At 53.7% G+C, this 25,329-nt stretch overlaps 1 protein-coding gene across 1 annotated transcript in view; it reads right to left on the reverse strand.

The window, feature by feature from the left end:
• The window catches only part of WNT5B (Wnt family member 5B), a 78,041-nt gene extending 65,466 nt beyond the window's left edge, over positions 1–12,575 (reverse strand). The window contains exon 1 of the mRNA XM_043439880.1: positions 12,165–12,575. The gene's annotated coding sequence lies outside the window, so the exon portion shown is untranslated. The remainder of the gene's footprint in view (positions 1–12,164) is intronic.
• Between the last annotated feature and the right edge of the window lie 12,754 nt (positions 12,576–25,329).

Raw genomic sequence — 25,329 nt, forward strand, 5'->3', positions numbered from 1 at the left:
CCTGCTTGGCAGGTGGATTCTTTACCACTAAGCCACCTGGGAAGCCCCTATGTGAAATTCTAGAACAGGCAAAACTAGAATGACATCAATCAGATCAGTGTTTGCCTGATTGTCAGTGGGTGTTAGCATGGAGAGACTAGGGGACCAGGGGATTTTCCAGGAAAACAGAAATCTCTTGTTTGGTGATGCAGTTGCATGAGTTTGTCCAAATTCGTTAATCTATACTCTTAATAAGGTATGAATTTTATTGCATGCAAATGATACTTCAATTAAATTGAAAGAAAAAGTAAGGGACTTCCCTGGTGGTTCAGTGGTTAACACTCTGCACTTGCACTGCAGGGGCCACTGGTTTGATCCCTGGTCAGGGAAGTAGGGTCCTACATGCCATTCAGTGCAGACAGAGAATAAATAAATTTAAAAATAAAATAAAAATTAAGCCCCCCCTCCATCATACAGTTATGGCAATACAGGGCAGCAAGTAAAGAAACAGAAGCCTGAATGAAAGAAGCTTATGAGTTTTGACACCGCCAAGACTTTCCCCAGCCTCCAGATACAAACAGCTCAGGACGTTTCTTCAAAAGCAGCCTTGCAGGTTTCACCAATAAAACCGAGAGACCAATTAAGGCTCTTCCTGAGCGCCTGGCATAGTCAGCCGTGCACCTCCACAATCTCACTCGAAAGAAAACACCCCCAATCTGTCTGGCAAGGTTGAGACCAGGATTCTACTGTCTTGGTCACTGTAGAGCAAGCGACACATGAAAATGCAAAGTCTCTGCAGTCAGATTACTGTGGAGCTGACATGTTTGTATAGTTTACTGATGCCACACCTAAGTGTGAAAATAACACCAACAGGACCCCTTCTCTCCAGACACAACCTGGCTTCTGATGATGTCAGCAGAGCTAGTCCCTGGCAACTGCACAGGAGTGATTCATGTGGTTGTCCTTCCCCGGTGGCTCAGACTGTAAAGAATCCGCCTAAATGTAGGAGACCTGGGTTCAATCCCTGGAGAAGGAAACGGCAACCCACTCCAGTATTCTTGCCTGGAGAAACCCATGGATAGAGGAGCCTGGCAGGCTACAGTCCACGGGGTTACAAAGAGTCAGACATGACTGAGGGGCTGACACATTTTCACTAGAGGCATAACTGGGCTTCGCAGGTGTCACTAGTGGTAAAGAACCTGCATACCAAGCAAGAGACATGAGAGACTCAGGTTCGATCCTTGGGTTGGGAAGATCCCCTGCAGGAGGGCTGGCAACCCACTCCAGTATTCTTGCCTGGAAAATCCCATGGACAGAGGAGTCTGGCAGGCTGCAGTCCTTGGGGTCACAAAGAGTCAGACACGACTGAACAACTGAGCACACACGAGGAGCATAATTAGTGTGAACATCTGCCTGGCAGGGTTCTCTACAGGCAATGCCTGCTAGGTAGGTGCTTTCCATGCATTTAGTTTAATCCTCATAATGTCCTCTATGGACTCTCTTAAATTGAGGTTGGTTAAAAAAATGATTTATTTATTATTCTTTTTGACTGCGCTGAGTCTTGGTTGGAGTGGGGGCTGCTGTCCAGCGGCTGCGTGCAGGCTTCTCACTGTGGTGGCTTCTCTTGTTGCAGAGCACCGGTTCTAGGGCCTGTGGACTCAGGGATCAAACCCATGTCCCCTGCATTGGCAGGTGGATTCTAAACCACGGGACCCCCAGGGTAGTACTCTAAGGATGTTAACATTTATTTTTATTTATTTGGCTGTGCCAGGTCTTAGATGTGGCACACCGGACCTTCAGTTGTGGCATGTAGGATCTAGTTCCCTAATCAGGGACGGAACCTGTGCTCCCTGCATTGGAAGCGTGGGGTCCTAACCAGTGGACCGCCTGGGAAGTCCCACTGCTGCTGAGTTTTGAGGCCACAGTCGGGCTCCTATTGGGCTGCAGAAGTTGATTTAAATGCTGCATGTAGAGATTAGATTTACTCATTCATGATAAACACATTCGTGTTAATGTTGATGATTTTTTTTTTTCAGAAATACTTTCCAGTGCCAAGACAGTGAAACAGGAAAATATAAAATGGAAAAAAAAAAAAAAAAGCCTAGCTCTCTAGTTATAGGGTGTAACTTCTTACTGAAACTTTGGGATAGGGTTTAGCCTCACCAGACAAGCTCCTACAAAGTTTTCAAAGACTCTTAGACACAGAGAAACGAGAAGCCCATTGCCAGGTGGGAGTCACTGTTGAGTCACCTGGGGCTGTCTCTGGGTCACCTTCCCATTCTGATGAACAGAGCCTCATGGTGGGTGGAAGCCACTTTCATGCACACGGTCTCACTTAATTCCACAGCTGTGTGAAGTAGGCATGAAGGGCACATTGTGAACCCATCGGCTTATTAATTTATCAATACTGTTGAGTAGTAACAATGCTGATTTCGGGGACTTCTCAGAGAATCCACTCAGATCAGGTCCCTCAAGGGAAATTCGCAGAGCCTGGAGCCCGGAGCTCTTGGGAAGAGCTCCTTGTGAAGGCAGCTGTCACGGAGGTGTATTTTCATATCTCCTTTGTCTCCTCACTGTCAAAGCAAACCAAGTTACAAATACGCGGTTCTTGTGGCTCAAACCCTGATCGGGTACTGAAGCATCTGGGTGACAACCCCCTGACACCTTCACTTTGTTCAGTGAAGAGTTAAAGAAGGGGGCTGACCCTGGATGGCCCTAATTCACACAAATCATCACAATGGATTTTCAGGATAAATAACCTAGGAGATGGCCTCTATTATTCCCATCTACAGGACAAAGAACGGGGAGCTCAGAAAAGCTCAGGAGTTGGGGTGAGGTCCTCGGGTGTGAACGGCCAAGTCGGGGTTCTAACTCAGGTCCATCCACTTGCCCCCAGAGGCTGTGTGCTCCCCACTGCTCAGGGGACAGGAAGCTGGGGCAGGGGGCAAAGGCTTTACATGCCTGAAGGTCACAGCTGTGCTGCCCTGAAGCCTGGAAGGCCGACATCCAGGCTGACACTGTCTAAACAACTGCTCGGCACACAGTGGCCCCTCTGCTGACACCCCACTCTCAGGGGACCCGCTCTCAGCCGGGCACCTCCCTGAGGTGGCTCCCAGCACAGTCCTGGCAGAACGCAGGGCCTCATCTAAGATGTGATGAGAACGTGGTGTAACCAGCCATGTGGCTGGGAGCGAGGATGAGATGCAAACACAAGTGATCACAATGTAAGACCAAGTGTGAAAAGGACCCCATGGGTGAGCTTTGAACAGAAGCAGCCCTTTCGAGCCAGCTCCCAGCCAGAGGGGTCCTTTCCGACAGAGGTGGGCAGGGGGCTGGCATCTGAGGTGTCCACAGGAAGAGGGTGGGGTAGGCAGGACTCTGGCTTGGCTGAAGCACAGGGGAGCAGAGAGAGGACTCTGGGAAGGTCATTAGGGGCAGGATTGAATGTATTGAACCCGGAGTAAAGATACTCTGTGAGCTGAGTAGGGACAGGAGGAGTCACTCAAGAATGCTGAGCAGGGGGACTTCCCTGGTGGTCCAGTGGTTAAGAATCCACTTGTTAATGCACAGGGCACTGGTAGGATTCCTGGTCCAGGAAGATCCCCCATGCTGCGGGATAGCTGGGCCCTTGCACCACAACTATTGACCCTATGCTCCAAAACGACCGAGCCCACACCCCACAACTACTGAAGCCCAGACACCTACAGCCCATTCTCTGCCACAAGAGAAGCCACCGCAATGAGAAGCCCGGCCTGTGCCCCACAGATAGACAGTAGCTCCCCTCGCCATAACTTGAGAAAGCTCGAGAGCATCGAGGAAGACCCAGCACAGCCAAAAATAAATAAATACTAAAAAAGAAAAGAATGCTGAGCAGGGGAGGGATGTGGGGCAGCAGGGCGACCATCCAGGAGCTGGTGAGCGATGTCCCTGGGGAGTGGACCAGGGACGAACAGCGGGTGGGAGAGCTGGGGCTATAATTCACATCCCGCCCGGCAGGAGCACCAAGACAGGATGCAAAATGCACAATCGTTCCAAAGGATTCGGGGGAACTGGACACAAGAAAAGATTCTCTGAAAGTCACAGAAATACTTTAGAACAGTGGTTCTCAGACAGGGTCAGTTTTGCCCCCTGGGGACAAATGGCTATGTCTGGGGACACTTTTGTCTGTGGTCACTGGGAGGCAATGCTGCTGGCATCTAGCAGGTAGAGCTCAGGGATGCTGCTCAACAGCCCACAGTAGACAGGACAGCCCCTACAGCAGAGAATTACCAGGTCCAAAATAAATAGTGTCGAGGTTTGGAAACATGGTTTGGGGACCATAAGCAAAGAAAAGTGGTACCGATGTTCCTCTCACCAGGAGGCTCGTGAGCCTGAGAGGCGAAGGAACCACCAGACCTTCTCTGCAGAGACACAGCTACACGCCAGGACCCACACACAACTGTGCCCCCAGGACTTTCGTCCACACTCCCAGGCACCTGCTACGGCCAGGCCGGACAGGCACCAAAGGCGAGGACAGGCCCGGCACCTGCCCTCCAAGCATTGCCGTCCAGAAGGAAGACAAGCTGGTAAGAAGTACACACATGTGTTTGAAAATGCATACATGCTTGCACATGTCTGTGCAGTAAAGACTGAACAAGGGGACGTCCCTGGTGGTGCAGTGGTTAAGACTCTGCACTTCCACTGCAGGGGCCGTGGGTGTGTCCACCATCCACTGCATCACCAAACCACCAGTGACGTGTGTGTGTGTACTGTCACAGATGGGGTCTTCACCACAGGAGATGTTGTTGTTTAGTTGCTCAATCGTGTCCAACTCTTTGCGACCCCGTGGACTGTAGCCCCCCAGGCTCCTCTGTCCATAACATTCTCCAGGCAAGAATATTGGAGTGGGTTGCCACTCCCTTCTCCAGGGGATCTTTCTGACCCAGGGATCAAACCCGCCTCTCCTGCACTGGCAGGCGGGTTCTTTACCATGGAGCCACCAGTGAAGCCCCTAAGCAAAGATGGGAGGATAGAAGACTCAAGAGGTTTTAGAATTCTGCACACTTACTGTTTGTACAAAGAAGGAATTACTAGAACAAAATCTAGGAACTGTATCTTATGTCTTCAGCACTTGGGACATGCCTGGACCAATATTTATTACATGAATAATGCAATCCAACTCAGTCCACAGAAAATTATTAAGGATGGCATTTTTTTTTAAGGCAAAATAGGCCTCTTTCTAGCGAAGAACATACTACACAATTACGAAGCTCATTGCCATAAGATCAACAGTCAAGAGCTATTCTGGGAAGGCTTTTAAGCTCAGGCACCCTCAGCAGGGTTTCAGCTCCGAGGACTCCATGGAGAACATGACAGACGTGGGGCGGCAGACGTTGAACAGGAACTAGCAAACCAGAGTTAGAGGCAGTGATGGGTGCTCTAGAGCAGAGAGCCAGGAATAGAGAGTTGGGGGGTGGGCAGGGGGCAAAGCTGCCGCTGAGACCTGAGGGCAGGGGTCCAGCACAGGGAGAACAGCATCACGTGTGCCCACGTGGACAGGATGGCAGGACCAGGCCACGGGGGAGCCTGCGACCACAGCCGTGGAGGTAAGAAGGGTGTTCGCGTTGGGAAAGGCACAGAGAATCTGCAGGAAAGCTCTGAACCTGACACTCGGAGGTGGGACTCTCGAGCAGCTGGAGGCTCGGTCAGGAGCAGGGCTGGGGATTGTGGACTCCGTGCTTTGACATTTAAAGACTCAACCCATCTGCCACCCACTCCCCAACCAGGTGAGGCATCACCTCCATCCTGGAGAAGGACCGGTCGCCCAGAAAGCCAGTGGGGCCCCGCTTGTCAGCCCAAGGTCCCCTGAGGCCACCAGGAAGGTCTCGGCCAGCGTCCAGCCAGCAGAGGGGTTTGGTGGGGCTGAGTGGGTGAATTTAAATGCTTTGAGGTGGGAAAGCCTCTCCAGTGTGCATGCGAGCCTCCCCCAGTGCCGGCGACCACCCCCTCCTCCCCCATGTCCCCCCTGCAGGTCGGTTCTGCTGGTTCCTGGACACACCTGATGGCGAGGCCCTTCATAGGTGCTGCACCCCGTCTCACGGGGTGGATGGCCCTGGCCTGGGAAGAAGGGAGACACCCACGTGGTAACTCCCTCTGTGCATTTAAAGCTTACTTCAGATGTGATTTCACAGGGGTTACCCTTTTAAGAAAAAGACAACACGTCAAGATACTGAGTGGTTTCCAAACACAGGGGCTGTCCGGGCATCTGCTGAGTTGAAAGGACAGACGTGTTTGAGATGGGGGTCCGTGAGACCCCTTCTCTCCCGCCAGGGCCCTGCTCAACCCCCAACCCTACAGCTCTGATCAGCATCCCAAGGGGGTTCTACTTTTCCTTCCCTACATGACAGCCGACCCCAAATACCCGCCCCTGCTGCTGGAAGCTCTGTCCCTTGGATGTCGTGCCTGACAGGACATAGTCGACACCCGTGAGAGTCACTCCCTTCCAGGACTGACTCAGGCTGACCTAAACAGTGGCTGTTCTGCTCATGGGAACAAGGGGTGGTGGGGCTGGGCTGAGGGTTCTAGGTGCCTCCCCAACATCATCACAGTCAACAATACGCACCCCCCCCATAATACCTCCAGCCCCGCAGAGCCTAGAGCTTTACAAACGCTGATCCTTTGCAGCCCTGATCCTCACCACCAGCTACTCCACCAGCTACCACAGGAGAGGAACAGGAAGTTACTGTTTCCACCTACAAGTGAGGACATCAAGGCACAGAGAAGCCCGGCAGGTGGCGGGCTCCAGCCTCCACTCTCTAAGCTGCCCACAGCCTGTGGACTCAGGGCAAAGCCCACAGAACCATCTAGAACCCCCACCCCATCCACCAGCTCCTGCCCCTCAGTGGGCTAGGACATTTCTAGCCCTACACTTAAACACAAAAGCTCTTCAAAGGTTTTATCACTTTGAATGCAGGTCTTATACCCCAAACAAGATCTGTATGAAGTATTTAGTAATGATTGCTCAAAGTTTCCCAGGAGAAACTTCCCAACGAGCATCTCAGAGATGATTCCACGAATGGGGCTTGACTTCCATCAGCCTCCCTCAGTGACGGGAAACCTGACATCTCCAGGTATCTCCTGGGAGGAGAAATGGCAGGGGCCGGGGGGGGGGGGCGGCAGCAGGAACAGAGCCCGGGGTGCTCTGCAGCTCCTCCCCCAAAGCCTCCCCACAAAAGGAGAGCAGAGTGAGACTCAGGAGGGAACAGGGTCACCCCAAGTTCGTATCAGAAAAGCTTTGTCCGCGTTTCTTTTAAATATAAAGTGATTTTTATTATATTTTTATTATATACTGTGTAATCTGTGTGTGTGTGTCTTTTAGCTGTGTCGAGTCTTAGTTGTGGCATGTGGGATCCTGGGATGTTTCATTGTGGCGTGGCTCTCTAGTTGCAGCACGCAGGCTTGGTTGCCCTGCGGCACGTGGGATCTTAGTCTGACCAGGGATCAAACCCATGTCCCCTGCTTTGCAAGGCAGATTCTTAACCATCTGACCATCAGGGGAGTCTCTCCTTTCTTTTTATTTAAATGGTGCACTTTCTGTTTTATTTTTGTCTGTGCTGGGTCTCTGTTGCTGCACGGGCTTTCTCTAGTCTCGGCGAGTGGGGGCTACTCTCTAGTTGCAGTGCAAGGGCTTCTCTTCCTGAGGAGCTTGGGCTCTGGGGTGCGGGCTTTAGTAGTTGGGGCTCCCGGGCTTACTTGCCCCATGGCAAGTGGGATCTTCCTGGACCAGGGATCGAACCAGTGTCCCCTGCACTGGCAGGCAGATTCTTAACCACTGCACCACCAGGGAAGTCCTGTTCTCATGTCTTTTGCTCCCCTAGTAATGCTCAGAGGGAAGTTATGTTCTTGTGTCTTTTGCTCCCCTAATAATCCTGAGAGCAAACTTACTCATTGGATGTTCCAGATCACTCAGATGTGACTCGGGGCCTACAGTCTGTAAACCAAGAACTTCTCAAACTGAAGCCCAGTTTAGTTCAGTCACTCAGTTGTGTCCAACTCTTTGCGACTCCATGGACTGCAGCACTCCAGGCTTCCCTGTCCATCACCAACTCCCGGAGCTTACTCAAATTCATGTCCATCAAGTTGGTGATGCCATCCAGCCATCTCATCCTTTGTCGTCCCCTTCTCCTCCTGCCCTCAATCTTTCCCAGCAGCAGGGTCTTTTCAAGTGAGTCAGTTCTTTGTATCAGGTGGCCAAAGTATTAGAGCTTCAGTTTCAATATCAGTCCTTCCAATGAATATTCAGGACTGATTTCCTTTAGGATGGACTGGTTTGATCTCCTTGTAGTCCAAAGGACTCTCAAGAGTCTTCTCTAACACCACAGTTCAAAAGCATCAATTCTTCAGTGCTCAGCTTTCTTTATGGTCCAACTCTCACATCCATACGTGAGTACTCAAAAAACCATAGCTTTGACTAGATGGAAGCCCAGACCTCAGGAAATCCCCGACCGTATTAGTCAAACGGGAGTGACCTTCGAGGGTTAGCATTTCTGTGGTTCAAGGAAGCCACAGAAGAGAAGGGACCCTGGGCCCTGGCCCCCAGGTCTCCAGCAGCTGGAGACAGGGCCTCCGCACTTCATCTTGGGATGCTGACTAACCACAGGGGCCCTTGAGGCCAGAGCCAGGAGCACAACCTAGTCCCTGGCTGGACCACAAGCCCTGCCTGAAGCCATGGGGGGTGAAACAGGAACCGTGTGAGACGCGTGCCACCCTTGGTGGGGACGGCCCTCCTTTCATTGGTGGCCACCCACCCCCAGGCCTGGGCCACAGCAGAGGGATTTCCAAAATGGAACCAGCCAAAGCTGTTGGAAACAACTGTCTATTAGAACTGAAAAAGGCATCCAGGGCAATCCAAAACCCCACGTGACAGGAGAGACAACTGAGCCCCCAGAGGAGATGCTACAATGCACCCCAATAAACCTCTCCCAGAAACTTCATGCAAGAACAGGACACACAGGCGGGCTGGGTTTTCTTGGGGTATGGAGGGTTAAGAAACACCCCTGTGTCTTTAGGGCCCTGGGCTGGGCTGGAGACAGTTACAGTCAACATGAGGGTCTCAGTCAAGGCTGGAGTCGAGGGTCCCTGTGCCTGATATTTGGGGGGGGTGGTCAGAGGAGAGCCTTCCCCAGTACTGATCAGCTTCCACAAAGAGGTGAGAAGAAAGCCCCGAGGGGAGACCCAGGAAGGAGAGAGGCCGACTTTAGAAAGTCTGGAAGAGAACTTCAGCTGCACAGCTGGGAAAGACCCAGCTGCAACCACAAGGGCCAGCAAGCCTGGAAATGCTGCCCAGTGGCCAGGAGGGTGAGACCCAGAGCCAGTGGGTCAGACTGGAATGAGGGGGTGGATGCTTAAATTTAGCCAGGTAAATAGTCCCAGCAGAGGGGCTGGGAGGAGTGGGCCACCATTGCCAAGGCTGGCCAGACTGGACCAAATGTTGGGTCCGCTTTCTGGGCTCCACCAGCTCGCTACCTGGAGCGGGCAGTCTGTCCTCCTCAGAGATGGGGAGAGGGTGATTTGTACTGTAAAAGGTGGCTCAGGTGGAAAACCGTAGGGATTTCACCTTCACCAAGTGTCCATCCCCAAGCCCTCTCCTGGGTTTCTCTGAACTGCTGGATGCAGTTTGAAGATGCTTAATAGACACATCACCGACTCAACGGACATGAATTTGAGCAAACTCCGGGAGATAGTGAAGGACAGGGGAGTGTGGTGTGCTGTAGTCCATGGGATCACAAAGAGTGTGACATGACTGAGCAACTGAACAACAATAGGAACTAGCAACTGAACAACAATAGGGATGCCCCGAGGTGAGACTCGCAGGACTTCCCTGCGCCCTGTCCTCTCCCCACTGGGGACTTCTAGATCTCTCTGCTGTTGTGAGGCTCAAGAGACTTGAAGGAGCCCCCAAAACAGCAACCAACGAACTACTGAAAACTCTACGGACTGTGTTCAGGTGTGGGGAAGGAACAGGGGGACCTGTGTGGAAGACGAAGGGGATTAATGGCAGGCTATTTGGAACAGAGCTCGGAGCAGAGAACAGCAAACAGGACAGCTCTGTGGGCTTACTGGTGTCTATTTTAGAGACGGTGAGGAGCAGCACGTCACGTAAAGCCTCCTACCCTACTAGACAGGCCAGCATGGCCATCCAGAAGCCGCAGAGACACCAGGAGCGAAAATTAGAACAGGCTAGCCTGGGCTCTGGTCCTCCTTGAGGAAGAGCAAACAAGAAACTCTTTGAGCTGCCACTAGAGTAACAGCAGGGTGAAATACCCAGGTGAAGAGCAAGCCCAAATTTTTTCTTTTCATAGCATATGGCTCCCAGCAATTTGGCTTAGACTTTGGGCATAGAAAAAAAAATTTTTTTTTTGTTTTAGAAAAGGGTTGTTTTCAAGCCAATCAGACCCCTTGGAGGCAACGGCTCCATAGAAAGGACCCAAAGAGGGCTCTTCTCAGACTGAGCAGACGTCTGTTCACACATCTGTACTTGAATACTCGAGAAGTTGGGGCCTGGGACTGCAGGGCCTGCAGACCCTAGCAAGTCCCACACCCAAGGGGCAATTTTCTCTAGGAAAGGAAGGGGACTGCCCTCAGGTACTTATCCACATTCCACCTCGGTAGGTCCTTGGCTCGACAAACGTCCTCCCCTGTGCCTGCTCCACCTCTGATGGTGCAGAAACCTCTGTCCTCAGGTTTGGGACTGGACCTCCCCACAAACGCCCTGGGGCATCACAGCGACCTCAGCATGCAGAGGTCTCTGAGCACCGCCTGTCCTTCCCAGTAGAGGTATCTCCTTCCTTGTGCTATTTATAGCCACAAACCTTCTGTGTGAAGACAGAACAGACACTATTTTGAAATGGAGGAAACCACCACTCAGCCTTCCACATCTCATGGGTCAGCAGGTCTGCCGGGACTGAGTGTGCGCCTAGCAGGCCTGTGGGCGCAAACGCAGGCTGGGTATCACTCCTCCATGCCTGAGAGCAGAGCCTTGCGCTTGATAAGTGAACAGCACACAGTTAATCCACACCGGAGGGGCGGCCTCCAGGAGAGGGTCCCCGGCTCTCCCAGGGTGTGCCCACTGTCTCCAGCCCCTGTGTTACCTTAGGGCTAGCCTCAGGAGGGGCCACCCTGAGCTTCCACCGCTGCCCCTGGCTGGGTGCTGGTAATCTGGCCAGGAGCGTGACTCTGCCCACTGGAGATTACTGCACTCATGCTGATGGCACGCATCACATTGCTGTCAATGGGTACTTCTTCGGCCACTAGACTGGTAACAGGATTCTCCTCCAGGTACCAGGCTGAAGCTCTGCCCGGGTGGTGGTAACTGAAGGCGGTGGCCAAGCAGCCAGGTGGCAAAAGGGCCGGGGGGCAAGCGGAGAGCAAGTCCCCCAGCACAGCCAGGTCACCCCTCAGCGCCTCACTCTGTCGAAGAAGCAATCCTGCCCCAAGCAAAGGCAACGAAAACATCCAGGAAAGGGCGCTCTGTGTGAGTGCGCGGCCAAGTATCCCCCGAGGCTCCAGGAGAGGGTGGAGAAAGGCCACCCCGCACCTCTCACGGCCGGCGGGGAAGAGGCAGGGCGAGCGGAGGCGCAATGAAAGAAAACAGAAAACTCAGGAGAACCAGCCTGAGACCTGCTCGGGCTTCGGCAGGAATCCAGGCACCAAACTAACACTGCTCGAGGGGGTTAAAAGAATCCAGATGGAGCCTCGCCACAGTCTGGCGGGCGCGGGGCGCAGAGCCCACCGCGGAGCCCAGCTGGGCCCGAGCGAGCCGGGAAAAGAGCGCGGGAAGCTGGGGGCTCGCGGCGCGGGGACTGCCCGGGTCTGAGCCTGTGCGCCCGGGGGCGGCTCCCCGCAGCTCCTGGGGCCCGAAAGCGGCGACACCCTCCTCCCGGAGGCGGGGACCCTTGCTACCTGCCGGCTGGGGGCGGCCCGGGCGCGGCGAGAGCCAGCGGCCCCAGCTTTGTTCGGCGGCGGGGACCCCTTCCCCTGCGGGCCCCCCGGCCCCGCAGACCCGCCCCGCTCCGAGCTCTGGGTCCCTGGGGATGCGGTGGGGTGGGGCCCCTCCTGGACCGCGCCTCTCTGCTCCCGACCCTGGCACCCAGACTGGCCCGCGGGCGAGGGGCGCGGGGAAGTTGGGCGGCGGGGCGGGGGCTTACCTGCGCGTCCGCGGCTTGTCAGGCCCGCGGGCTCCCGCTCGCTGTCCGGTGGTCCGGCCCTTCCAGAGCCCGCGGGGCCCGGGTGGCCGGGGGCGCCGACTCTCCGCGCTGCGGTTCGGTCTCGCCGAGCGTCCGCCCGGCCCCAGGGGTCCACCACTCGTTCCCGCGGAGCCCGAGCTCTCTACCCGGAGGGCGCCTGTGTCCGAGCCGGCGGGCGGAGGCGGGGCGCGGCCGGCGGTCGAGAGGAGGAGGCCGGGCGCTGCGCAGGGCTCGGGCCGGGGGCTGCGCGCTCCTCTCCCGCCTCGGTTGGGAACTTGGGCCCGAGTTGGCTGCGGCGGTGGCGGCCGCGGCTCCGAGTGCAGGGCCGGCGCCGGCCGGCGGGTCCCGGGCCCCGCGCTCCGCCCCGCGCCTCCTCCCCGCCCCCGCCCTGCCGTGACAACCCGCCCCCGGGGCTCCTCCCGGGCGGGACCGGGCCTCGCACCTGCCTCCGCGCCCCGCGCGCCCGCTCTTTCTCGAGCCAGACTCCGCGGCGCGCGTGGGGAGCAACCCCCTCCCCGGACATCCAGCACATCTACCGCCCACTTCGCCGGAACTCTGCCGGGTCCTCCGGGAGCACCTAAGGACTCACTGGGCAGCAGCCCCCGGTGCAGCCAGCGCTCCTGCCGGGAGCCCCCAGCTCACATCAAATACTCGCACGCGCCTTATCCTCCTCTGGGTCCTCCCAAGGAAGAGAGGACCTGTCATTTCTGGCTCACAAACCCGAGACATTCCCTCTGGTCCTGGATCCCTGGACAGCACCCAGCAAAGCCATCCCTCGGGTGAGGACGGCCCCCGCGGCAGGGATCGCAAGAAACGCGTTTCCAAAAGGAAAATGTGCGCCCTCATCACTTCTGGGACACCATTAGGGCTGAATTACTCCGGTAGTCACTGAAGGGAGTTAGAGCCCAAACAGTCACTAGAGCCTCCGCTGGGACCCATGACCCAACACTGATTGCAGCCCCCAAATCTGGGGAGCGTGGTACCTGCTGGTACCCCTGGGCGAGCTGCCCCAGAAGGAGTAGCCAAGGTCCCACCAGGGCAGAGCTCCAACTCCAGCCCTGGAGCCTAGTCCAGACCCCAACCAAGAGGGCCAGCATGGTGTGAGGCCCACCCTACAAGGGCTTTTTTTTTTTTTTTTTAATATTCTGCACCTCCTTCCCTTCCCTTAGTAAATAGAAGGTTGCTCTGATAAAGAAATTATCTTTGAATGCAGTAGGTGAGGGGAAAAGTGGTAGCAATAATTGAAGCCTTGGGCTTTTTAAAATTACTATCAAAACAGAGTGACAGCCTTCCCCTTTCAGTGGGGGAAGGGGCTGCAGGGGGTGGTCAGAGACTAAGGGCCCAGGAACCCACCACAGTGGGCTGGCAGTAAGGATCTATTGTGCTCTGGGTTTTACAATAAGGAAAGTAAGCGTAGTTTTAGCAAATACCACGCTAATTAGGGGGAAAGTCTTCCCTGGAATTGTGCTGGTCTGGCCGGAGGTGCCCCAGGACTCTTCTCACCTCACAGTAAATGGGGTTTACGAGACCAGGTCCAGCAGCCTGAAATGAATAGCCTGTAACTGCCATGGGGCGGTGGGTGGGGGGGCGCCTTCCCCAAGGGGAGCTAGTTCAAGGCTCTATCTGTGGGGACAGATGAGACCTGCAGGGAGTTGGTCTAACGCAGGACAAAAGCTTTGAATTCACCTTGTCAGATTACAAACAGGCTCACCTTCTCCTCACAAGAAATGGATTCTGGGGTTAGGGTCTTTGTGCGAGCAAAGGAAGGCCTCATGCAGAAGAGAAGTGGCATGCAGCCTGGCAGAAGCTGGGGATTCACTTCATACTCTCGTTTATGGAGCCCTAAACACACAGAGATGGCTAAGTGCAGCTCCCAGCCTCGGGAGGTTAAACGTCTAAAGGAATAACCACAAGAATGAGCAAGTTTGCTTGGGCCCCAGCTGACCACCCAGGGGGAGGGCAGGTGACAGATGACAGCCACCCCAGCTGAATGTCCCCCATGTGTTCCTGCACCTCCCGCCTCTATCTTGGTCCAAGATGAGTCAACGCCTGTGGTCCAGCGAGGGAAGCTGCAGCCCCCCAGGAAAGGAGTTTGTGGCTGAGTAGCTGGGAAAGCATTCGAACGAGGAGCCCCGAGTCCTGGGCCAGGTTCCCAGGGGAAGTGGTGAGCGCCCCACTGCTTGAGTCAGCCCAGAGGCCAGCGCTGTGGGACTGCGGACGAGGCTTGCCCATGTTTTGTCTGTGATGGCTGGGTGGGGTCTCCTGCCTTCTCCCCCAGATAAAACATACCCTGACTTGGCACTTGTGGTTTAAACACAGAGAAAGCAAGTTTCTGGACCTATGGAAAAGGGTAATGGTTCCTGCTTTGTTTATTGGCGACGCTGTTCCTCCTTCCTGGTCATGCACCCACAGGCTGCCAGCCACCCTCAGAGGCTTCCTTCAAGGCAGAACGGCTAACAAAACCCCATCAGAGGGAGACAGGAGGAGCCAGCCTCCTCCGTTTCCTTAGTTCTCTGTGGCTCTCTGTCGAGGCCCCTTTAAGGCTGACCTCTGCCCCTTGGGCTGTGCACGCTGAGGGCAGCGGTCCCCTTTCCCATCGCAGCACGGGGAGGAAGAGTTTCATGGACCACGGCCGCTCTGGCGCCAGCGTCCTGATGTGAGAAAGTCTTCCACCCCACCCCAACCCAGTCTGCTTCTCTGCCGCTTCCTAAGGGTTTATTTGGGATGCACAGAGAATTTCTTGGGGGCACCAGCCTGATGAGCCTTCGAAGCCGGGAGAAGATGGAGAAACACAGCTATAGCGCTAGTAGCCGTTTTGCCAACAGCTACTCCATGGTCTGAGCTGGACAGTGTTCACCTTGTGCTTGTTGTCTGGATGCTCTTCTGAAAACAGGGGCTTGAAAAGTTGGTAGATTCTGACCCAAATATCAAGCTGCCATCCATAGATCCCCATAGATTACCCCCTCCAATCCCCTGCCTGCCTCAGACTCACAGTAGCTGAGACATTCTGGGATGTGTGGGTCGGGGGGATACTAAACACTAGTGGCACCAGGGTTGGAAAGAGGAGAACTCTGCTGTCATGGGCTTGAATCTGCCTCTGCAGTGACTTGTCGAGAAAAGTTCACAGGAGGAGGCCAGCAGCTCGAGGGAGGCCGAAGGAGGCAAGAGGATGGACAGTCTCAACGCTGATATGTGCAGTTACGTTTCCTCTCGATTGAGATCCATCTGGTGAAGACAGCCCTGCTCACTGCCCTTGGAGGGTCTCCTGTAACCACTTCTCCCCAGAGAGACTAATGTCCTCCAGGGAAAGATCTAGCGAGGATGCTGAGCAGGGGGCTCTACATCAATACCCCCGCCCCACTGACCCCGGACATCCGGACTCACTGCCTGTGTACGTGATCTTGGGCAGGAAGGGCTGTCTCTCAGCCACTGTTTCCTCATCTGTCAGGGAGTGGCGGTGAGACAGCCTGCCTCAGGGGGTGAGTACTACGTGGGGTGAAACAGGTGAGGAAACCGAGAACCACCTCTTGCAGACGGTGTGCGCTGTCTGCTCAGTCGCTCAGTCGTGTTTGACTCTGTGTGACCCCATGGACTGTAGCCCTCCAGGCTCCTCTGTCCATGGGATGCTCCAGGCAAGAATACTGGGATGGGTCGCCATTTCCTCCTCCAGGGGAGCTTCCTAAGCCAGGGATCAAACCCCCGTCTCCTGTGGCTCCTGTATTGGCAGGCAGGTTTTTTTACCACGGAGTCACCTAGGAAACCCCTCACATTTGGCACACACTCAATAAAAACTACACTTGATCTTAGCCAAAAGGCCGAGAAGCGATAATAAAAACTGATAACAGTGTTACTCCTCTAAAGCAGACAGGACCTGAGTTCCTACGTGGATGGTCTAATGTGGCTCTCAGCCTCTAAACTCCTGGATTTTCATCCCCATATTTTCACCCACGAAAAGACAGACAGAGTCCTAGAATGTTCCTTGAATGAATTACTGCTTCACAAATATCTAGAATGAGTCAGCTGAAGGTGTCATTGAAGTGAAGTGAAGTTGCTCAGTCGTGTCCAACTCTTTGCAACCCCATGGACTATAGCCTACCAGGTTCCTCCATCCATGCAATTTTCCAGGCAAGAGTACTGGAGTGGGCTGCCATTTCCTTCTCCAGGGGGTCTTCCTGACCCAGGTCTCCCACATTACAGACAGACGCTTTACCTCCTGAGCCACCAGAGAAAGTGTCACTAAAACGTGGCAAAATCCAGAGATCCCAGCATCACAGTCAGCATTCCCCGTAAAGACCTCGGGGAGCATGGGAGGGAAGCTCTCCTGGCTGGAGGGAATGAACTGCTGCAGGCTGGGCCCATAGGGCAGTGCTGTTTGGAGTCACCGTGGACACGCAGTGCTCCATCCACCTTGACCTGTCAGGATCCTCGAGTTCTGTTTCCCCTTCTTGGCTTTGACTGAGGTCCTTCTGTGTGTGTTCTGTATGGATGGGTGTTAGGAGGGAATGGGGACGCAGCGCCCGTGTCAGGGGATCTGCCCTCATGGTGGGGCAGGGGCCCTCAGAGGCGCACACCCCCAGGTCAGGTGCCCTCAGGACGGAGTGAACCCCATGATGGTCACCTCCTCTGTTGGGGCTGCAGTGTCCTCATAAAACGAACCCACAATGGAGTCAAAGGGGGAAGGGAGGTGGATGGCAGTGTGGGGGGAAGACGAGACTCTGACTCCATGTCCATCTCATTTTGAGGGTCAACGGGAGCGGTCAAGTGTTGACAGCAAGAAATGGCAATGGGAGGGAGGCTGGAGGTCAGGGTGGCTGGAGACACAGCTCCAGCAAACAGAACTGGTAACGACGAGGGTCTAGGTGGAAGGGGACTGAGCCTTGGGGATGATCCTGCAAGGTTAACTGTCAGGAAGTGGGGCTAGGGAGTGGGACTAGGGTCAAGTGATGCACTCTTCACAGTAAGGGAACCCTGCATATGCTTGAACTCAGAAGAAAAGTGAGGTGGGTGAGAAATTCCTGGTCTTGGAATGGGGAGGGGAGGAGGAAGCCAGGAGCTCCCGGGGGTGGGGGAGGGTTGTTGGTCCAGGCCTGAGGGACCTTCCTCCCTCCTCTCAGGAGCTGTGGAGTCTTGTGATCAGAGGGTGTCTCATGGTCACTGACTCTGAAACTGCAGGTTGGGAGGTTCCTGGGGTCCTGGTGGTTTGGATTGTGGGTTTATCAGCATCTCTCAGGAAAGACTGTCACAAACACAGACTCCCAGGCTGCACTGCAGGCCTTTTGAGCAGGTGTGTTTGTGGTCTGTAACTTTTAAGCTCCCACAGGTGATTCTGGCCTTCAGCCCTGTCTGAGACTTGGCCGTGTGTGGGTACATGTGTGCTCAGTTGCTCAGTTGTGTCAGACTCTTTGAGACCCCATGGACTATAGCCCGCCAGGCTCCTCTGTCCGTGGGATTCTCCAGGCAAGAATACTGGAGTGGGTTGCCATGTCCTCCTCCAGGGGATCTTCCCAACTCAGAGATAGAACCTGCATCTCTTGCATCTCCTACATTGGCAGGTGGGCTCCTTACCACTAGCACCATCTGCAAACCCCCTGAGACTTGGCCCCCAAGGTCCATATCCAGTAAGCCTGAGAGCAGGAAAGAGGTGCCCTGTCTCCAGGGACCCCGGGGAATCCACCCCTATCCCCTCGAGTGGAGGCAGAGGGCAGGGCAGCAGAGGGGAACCCACCTGGTACCCTAGCCTAACTCCTGCCCACCTTGGCCTTGGGAATGCGTCAGCTGAGACGGAGCCCCAGTTCTCTAAATGGTGCTAATGAGGATGAGAGAGGAAATCCGCAGGTAACCCAGACATCTCATGGTGAGTAATGGTTTGCCTAAGGACCTATAATTATCATCAAAAGCATTTCTAAACTCCCGAATTCCACCCTCTGAACTGGAATGCTTGGTTGGCAGTTTCCTGGGTGAAGTTTTTGTTTGACTTGAGAAAAAATGTTTGTACAACAGGCAGGCAAAGGGTGACACAGGGTGGGAATGCAGCATCGTAGTAGACAATAGCTATGTTGGACAGTGTGAAATTTAACACGTTTAACACAACACCCTCCCCTTTTCTCTGATCTTCTTCACTCTATCTAGTGGGATAAGCCTCTGGATCCTAAGATATAACTAAGTTCAGCACCTGAATTAACCCTAGATTTTTTAAAATGTATTGATCAATGAAAATGACTCACAGAAAATAGCAATCAGTTGCAAAGTTAATTAGACTTGAAAAATTCTTCCTTCCTAGAGGCTCTTTTTCTTCTTTCTAAAAATATTTTGGTTGCACTGCTCAGCATGTGGGAGCTAGTTTCCTGACCAGGGATTGAACCCATGTCTCCTTCAGTAGAAGCTCGGAGTCTTAACCACTGGACTGCCTGGGAAGTCCCCAGAGAAGCCCTTCTTGAGACTTCACACCCTGCCCAACGAAGACAATGAGAGAGAGATGATCAGCAAAGAGACCAAAATTCCATTCAGTATTTCAAGTTTCAAACGTGGGCCTTAAATACCGTCAGTACTAAGAGAAGATACAGATACATGCCGTTGGTTTGGAGAGGCCTGGTGGTGGGGTGTGGGGGCTGACCTGAGTTTCCCAAACCTGAGTGGAGAGATCCTGGGGAGAGGGGGCCAGCCAGGGAGGGGAAGGTTCTGGCCCATGACCTTACCCCCTCCTTTATCAAACTCCTAGCCACCCTCCCCTGTTTCATTTCCTTTCCGCCTTCCTGCAGCCTGGTAACCACACCTGTGTCCCGCCTGCTGCTTTTCGCATTCGCGGGCTGTCATCTGGGGTGTGTTTTAGGCAGGAATTTCTGGGAACAAAAAAGCTCCCGGGCCCACAGCAGATTCTCCAGTGGTGGGATTTCAGGCCCCAGAGCATTTGGATGGAGGAGATGATCCTGGGCCCCGGGGGTAGGAGGTGGGGACATGGGAGCCTTCCTAGTGCCTTTAGATCTTACCACCCAGGTGGCCACCAGCCTCCAGTCCACTTCCCAGGGCGCTTTCCAGGCTCCCCAGGCCCGGCCAGTGGCACGAGGCCTGGAGCTGCTTGCTCAGTTTTTAAGTTTAAATGTCCGCCTGGGTTGGTGGTGAGGGCCAGGGTCTCCAGAGTTGGCAGAGAAGGCCCAGGTCATCGAAACCCATGCAGGCAATCCAGGGTCCTAGGATTTTTGCTTTCTGTGAGGCGTTATGAATGTGTGTTTCAAAGACGCTTCATGCTAACAGTTAAAGGGTCAGAACCAACCAGGTCACAACCAGTATTTCATTAATAAAACCCTCTCTCTTTGCACTTAGAGAACCCTGAGCAGGGACGTGATGGCTGATGACAGAGACCTGGACAGACAGAGGACACTCGCTTGCTCCAGATACAGAGCACGAACGTGCTGACGTGGGGCCAAGCCCTGGCCCGAGAGCCTTTGATGTGGGGGAGACGGGAATGAATCAGGCGGCTGGCAGTTGGGCCAGAGCAGGGGTGAAGTTTCTCTCTGGGGAGCAGCTGGCTCAGAGCTTCCCGAGGAAGGGGGGCCGGAGCTGGGGGCCCCCGAGCAGGGTGGCCTGAGGGGGCCAGGGAGGGGAGCTTGTGGGCGCACTGGGAGGGCCTTGGGTCACCCTCTCGGCAGCCAAAGCCACTGGCTGGAGGAGCCCTCACTGAGCAGAGTCCTCACTGCTTGAAGCAAACAGTGCAATCTCTGCCTTGTACCCTGGGGGCGGAAGGCCAAGCCGGAAGAGAATCACCCCCAGTGAGGGAGGGGTGGCAAGGAGGCCCCTTGGCTGCCCAGGACTGGGTTCCAGACCTCTACCAGCAAGAGGTGGTCCTGAGGCTGACTGACTGGGGATGGCACGTCCTGTCCTGTCCCCATGGGAGGCCCCATTGCTGTGCCCAGCCCCCATGCTGAGACCCAGCTTTGACCGCAGGGCCCCAGTCTGACTTTCTTTCCCATCTTAGTGGGTTTGGGAGAGCCTAGCGGGCTGGGAGCAATAAAGGCTGTTTTTGAGCAGCTGAACCCACAGGCATAAACTCAACTCTGAACAAGCCGTGGGGCAGCCCCCCCTCCGCCGGCTCAGCCCTTACCGCCTGGGGCGGCGACAGGGAGAAGGAACCACCTGGGCCATGTTCCTGACTTAGGGAGATGCTCACCTGCTCCCAAACCTGGCCAGCCCTCTTCCCCCTCCAGTAGCCCCTGGGTGTCCCTCCACCCAGGTGCAGTGGTTGGGTGGGGGAACACCCTCTCCACCTCTTGAACTGCTGTTTGGGAAGCAGAGATCCTGCAGCCCAACTCTTAGGAAAACCTTCCAGATTAGGGTAGTGACCATGGCGATGAGTAAAGCAGGGATAACTGTTAGTTTTTATGGATTTTCCACTGCTGTGTGGCACCAGGAATCATGTGAAGGGACACCAGCTCGGTCAGCATCAGGCAGCATGGAACAGTCCTAACGGAGAGCGTACCATGAGCCAAGGAACAGGACCCTCACAACTGCACTCTGACGATGCCATCCCATCATGCCGGGGAGACCCAGCCAGGCCTCGGGGACCCAGGTCAGGCCTTACCTGTCCCCAGGTGTACAAGAGCCGCTGTGGAGCCAGAGCCTTCTCCAAACTCTGCCCCAACACACAGGGTCTCCATCCCAGCCCGACCATCACTCAGGGGCGGGAATCAAGCTGGCCAGGCTCTATAAATAGCAGTGGTGGTTGGGGTGGGGGTGGAGGGGCTGGGCTGGAGACCGTGGGAGAAATGCAGAAGATAAAGTGCTTTTCTTTGTAATCTGTTCAAGCTCACAAGGAGGCAGGAAAACAATTTCCCCGCAAACTAAGAATCAAGGAAAGTCCAGTTCTCTCGCCTCCGGTGGCTGGAGACTCGAGGCTTTTAATAAAACAATTCTGGGACGATGCCTGTAGGTCCAGGAAAGACCCCTGAAGCTGCTCAAGCTGGGGGGCAAGAAGCTGGGTGAGTCCCTAAGCAGCATGGAGGCTGTTTCCTCTGCGGTGGTCTCGAGTCCCCCCACCCCCACTTCCACCAGCCAGAGGCTGCCAGGAAATCAGACCCATGGGATCCCAGGGTGGGGGGCTCCCTCTAGTGGCCCCTCGGACCCACTGGCAGCTGGCCCCTGGGGTCTTAACCCAAGGAGTGAAGGAAGCAGAGGTTTGGACACCTGGCAGAGGAGAGGCTGGTTCCCTCCCAGGCATGAAACCCGGGGATGGAGAAGATGCATCTGGACCCCGCGCTCACGGCAGCGTCCTTCACCAGAGCGCAGTGGTGGAAACAGCTCGGGCGCCCGCTGACGGATGGGTGGATAAACAGTGGTAGAAACACAGTGGAACGTTATTCAGTCTTAAAAAGGAAAGAAAGCTTGACTCAAGCTACAGAATGGATGAAACTTGAGGTCATTGTGCTCAGTGACATAAGCCAGACACAGAAGGACAAATGCTGTGTGACTCCATTTATGTGAGGCCCCGAGAACAGTCAACACGCAGAGAGGCAAGGAGCAGAGAGGTTATGGGGGCTGGGGCAGGGGCGGGGTTTCAGCCGGGACAGTGAACGTGTCTGGACCCAGATGGCTGGACAGCAGTGTGAATGCACTAAACACTACTGGATTGGACCCTTACAAATGGTTACAATGGTAAATTTCATGCTATTTATATTTTACCATAATAAGGAGAAAAAAAAAAACAGGAAAAAAAAAAAAAAAGAGAGGGAATATGTCCATCCACTCTTGTGGGAAAAAAACACACCTTCTTCCAGAGTCCTAAAAAGTTTGCCAAATGACCCAATTTGTGTTGAAATTTCCTGGGTTTGTCTCTGCCTAGAATGAAATTTAGAGTCTTAAAATTCACTCAGTTTGGAAGAATAAACTGGGAAGAATTTCTGTACTTGAATATAGTTGGAGTAATCAAGACAGCATGGCCTTAGCGGAAGCACACAGACCAATGGAACCTGGGAACAGACCCACACAGACACTCTCAAATGCTGTGACAAAGCTACTTCAATGGGAGACGAACAGTCCTCTCAACAAGAAGTGCTGGGGCCACTGGACGCCCACAGATTGAAAATGGCCTCAAGGTCATTCAAGAATCAGGATGTCATCCCCCCTGCCACTAGGAACACACCAATGAATTCCATAGGGAGGTATCACGAGATACCTCGTAGAGACCCACGAGAACAGTTGAAATAGGAAGCTAGATCTCTCAGAAGTTGCTGGCAGGAATTCAAAATGGTGCAGCCACACTGGAGAAGAGTCTGGCAATTTCTTAAAAAACCAAATATACACTTACCATATAATCCAGCAATTGCACTCCTGGGCATTTACCCCAGAGAAATGAAAACTTGTGTTCCACAAAACCTGGAAGTTCACGGCAACTCTTTTTGTAACAGCTCATAGCTGGAAATGGCCCACAGGTTCTTCAACATGTGAACAAAATGTGGTCCATTCAGACTACTTAGTGACAGGCACCACCTTGCAGGGCAACCTCATCAAGCCCTGGAACCCAGCCCGGGGCCGGAATTGTGACCAGGGGAAAATTCTGGTATTCCCAGGTCAGGGGTCAGCAGACCATACCTCAGGGGCAAATCCTGCTGCTGGCCCTTGCATGACCTGTGAGCTGAGAACAGCTTCTATATTTTTAAGTGGTTGGAAAAAACTGTTTGAAGAGAATAATATTACATGAGATATGAAAATTAGATGAAATTCAAATTTCAGCATCTATCGTTTCATCAGAAGACATACAGTCCACAGCTGAGCAGAGACTACGGGTGGCAAAGACTGCAATCAAGACTTCCTACAAAATGAAAGTGCGGGGCCCATATTTTAAAAAATGATTAAGGGACTTCCCTGGTGGTCCTGTGGGTAAGTTCCCCAATGCAGGAGAATTCTCCTGGAAGAATACTGGAGTGGGTTGTCATTTCCTCCTCCAGGGAATCTTCCCAACCCAAGGATCGAACCCTCATCTCTTGCATCTCCTGCATTGGCAGGCAGATATTTTACTGCTGAGCCACTAACTGGACTGGTCACCCCAAATTAGACTCATTTTCTTTCTTGATGGGATAATCTTTTGGAGTGGGGGGGGGTGCCATGGATGTATGGGTGCACCAGCTCTTTCGTTCAGGCAGTCACCCCACACTCACCCCAAAATATCAGAGGCAGTCTGTGACATCCCTTTTCTTCGTGAGGAAGTCAAAGTTTTAAAGTGCTAATATTTTTGAGTTTTCTTACTTCTCAGATATCATGATAACTCCTTTGAAACTGCTCCATCAGCCTGGTAGTTGGGTTGAGAAGTTGTGTTTGAACGTTATCTCCAAGTTATTTGGACTTTTTTTCCCTCAAGTCCTTTAAAGGCTATGTGTGAAGTTCAGTACATAGTGGCACTGTTCTTGGATATAGTAATTCAATTTGGTACAAACCTAGGAAGCAGAAACAGTTCCACAACAGGGCGAATCTCTGAGGCTGACTTTTATGCTTTGCAATTGCTGGCAATTTGAGAATCCCAGTGAGCATCACCACTCTTCTGCTGTCTCCACTGGACACCAGCTTTTTAAATAAAATGCGAGATGCTGCCTCCACGGGTGGCATCAGTGGGGTATCCGCACCTGTTTGGATCTTTGCTGTTTCTGGTACCACAGATTTATTCCTGCTGTGGTAGGAAGGGCTCGAAGTGGATCCAGACACAGCCTGTGCCCGGCCTCTAGTGAGTAGACCTTGGGGAAGAAATGCTCTTCTCTGCCAGTGGACAAGGAGGCTCCTTGAGCAGGGGCCATGGCGGGAAAAGGCTCTAGGTGGCGTGTGATTCAGGTGGGGCTCGGACCCCAGCGTTGGAGGGAGCCCAGGCTGCAGGGCAGAGACAGGCACTGCCCCCAAGTGGCCGTGGACCCCTGACTCCCACGTTTAGGAATGTTTCCAGACTTCCTTCTGTTTAAAATGAAGAGATTGGACAGGCTTTTTTTTTTTTTTTAATATATACTTTATTTAGTTAGTTTTGCTTGCACTGAGTCTTGGTTGCTTTGTGCAGGCTTTCTCTAGCTGTGGCGAGTAGGGCTACTCTTTATTGCGGTGCATGGGCCTCTTATTGCAGTGGCTTCTCTTGTGCAGCACAGGCTCTAGGGCATGCAGTATTCAGTAGTTGCAGCAGTAGTTGTAGGCTCAGTAGCCGTGGTGTGCAGCTCTAGTGTGAGTGGGCTTCAGTAGTTGCGGCTCGAGGGCTCTAGAGTGTGGGTTCAGTGGTTGTGGCGCATGGGCTTAGTTGGTCTGCGTCATGTGGAATCCTCCTGGACCGGGGATCGAACCTGTGTCTGGTTCAGTTCAGTTGCTCAGTCACATCTGACTCTTTGTGACCCCATGGACTGCAGCACACCAGGCCTCCCTGTCCATCACCAACTCCTGGAGCTCGCTCAAACTCATGTCCATCGAGTTGGTGATGCCATCCAACCATCCCATCCTCTTTCGCCCCTTCTCCTGCCTTCAATCTTTCCCAGCATCAGGGTCTTTTCCAGAGAGTCAGCTCTTCACATCAGGTGGCCAAAGTTTTGGAGTTTCAGCCTTTCTAGTGAATATTCAGGACTGATTTCCTTTAGGATTGACTGGTTTGATCTCCTTGCAGTCCAAGGGACTCTCAAGAGTCTTCTCCAACACCACAGTTCAAGAGCACCAATTCTTCAGCACTCAGCCTTCTTTATGGTCCAACTCTCAACATCCATACATGACTACTGGAAAAACCACAGCTTTGACTAGACAGACCTTTATCGGCAAAGGCAGATTCTTATCCATTGCGCCACCAGAGAAGTCCTGGACAGGACTGTTTTCAAGATCCTTTCCAGCTGTAATCACCTACAAGTCTATAAGGAAGAATTTTCTAACATAAAAATCTACTCAAACTGGCAGCCTGAGAAGGTAAGGGGAGCTGTGTGTAGTCCAGGGGGCCCTGTAAGAAGAGGGGCATTTGGGTGACCCCTTAATAGAAAGCAGGCTCTCTCTACTTCCTATATGAAGTGAATTCCTCAGAGGGTTTCTGCTCTAAACCAAATAAATCTAATAAAAGGTAGTTTACTCAACCTCCTTATGCCCTCGTCCCTGTTTGGAAAGTGGAGGAAGCAGGCAGGTGTCCTTTAGG

Source organism: Cervus canadensis, chromosome 21, assembly GCF_019320065.1.
Source record: "Cervus canadensis isolate Bull #8, Minnesota chromosome 21, ASM1932006v1, whole genome shotgun sequence".
Classification (NCBI taxonomy): domain Eukaryota; kingdom Metazoa; phylum Chordata; class Mammalia; order Artiodactyla; family Cervidae; genus Cervus; species Cervus canadensis.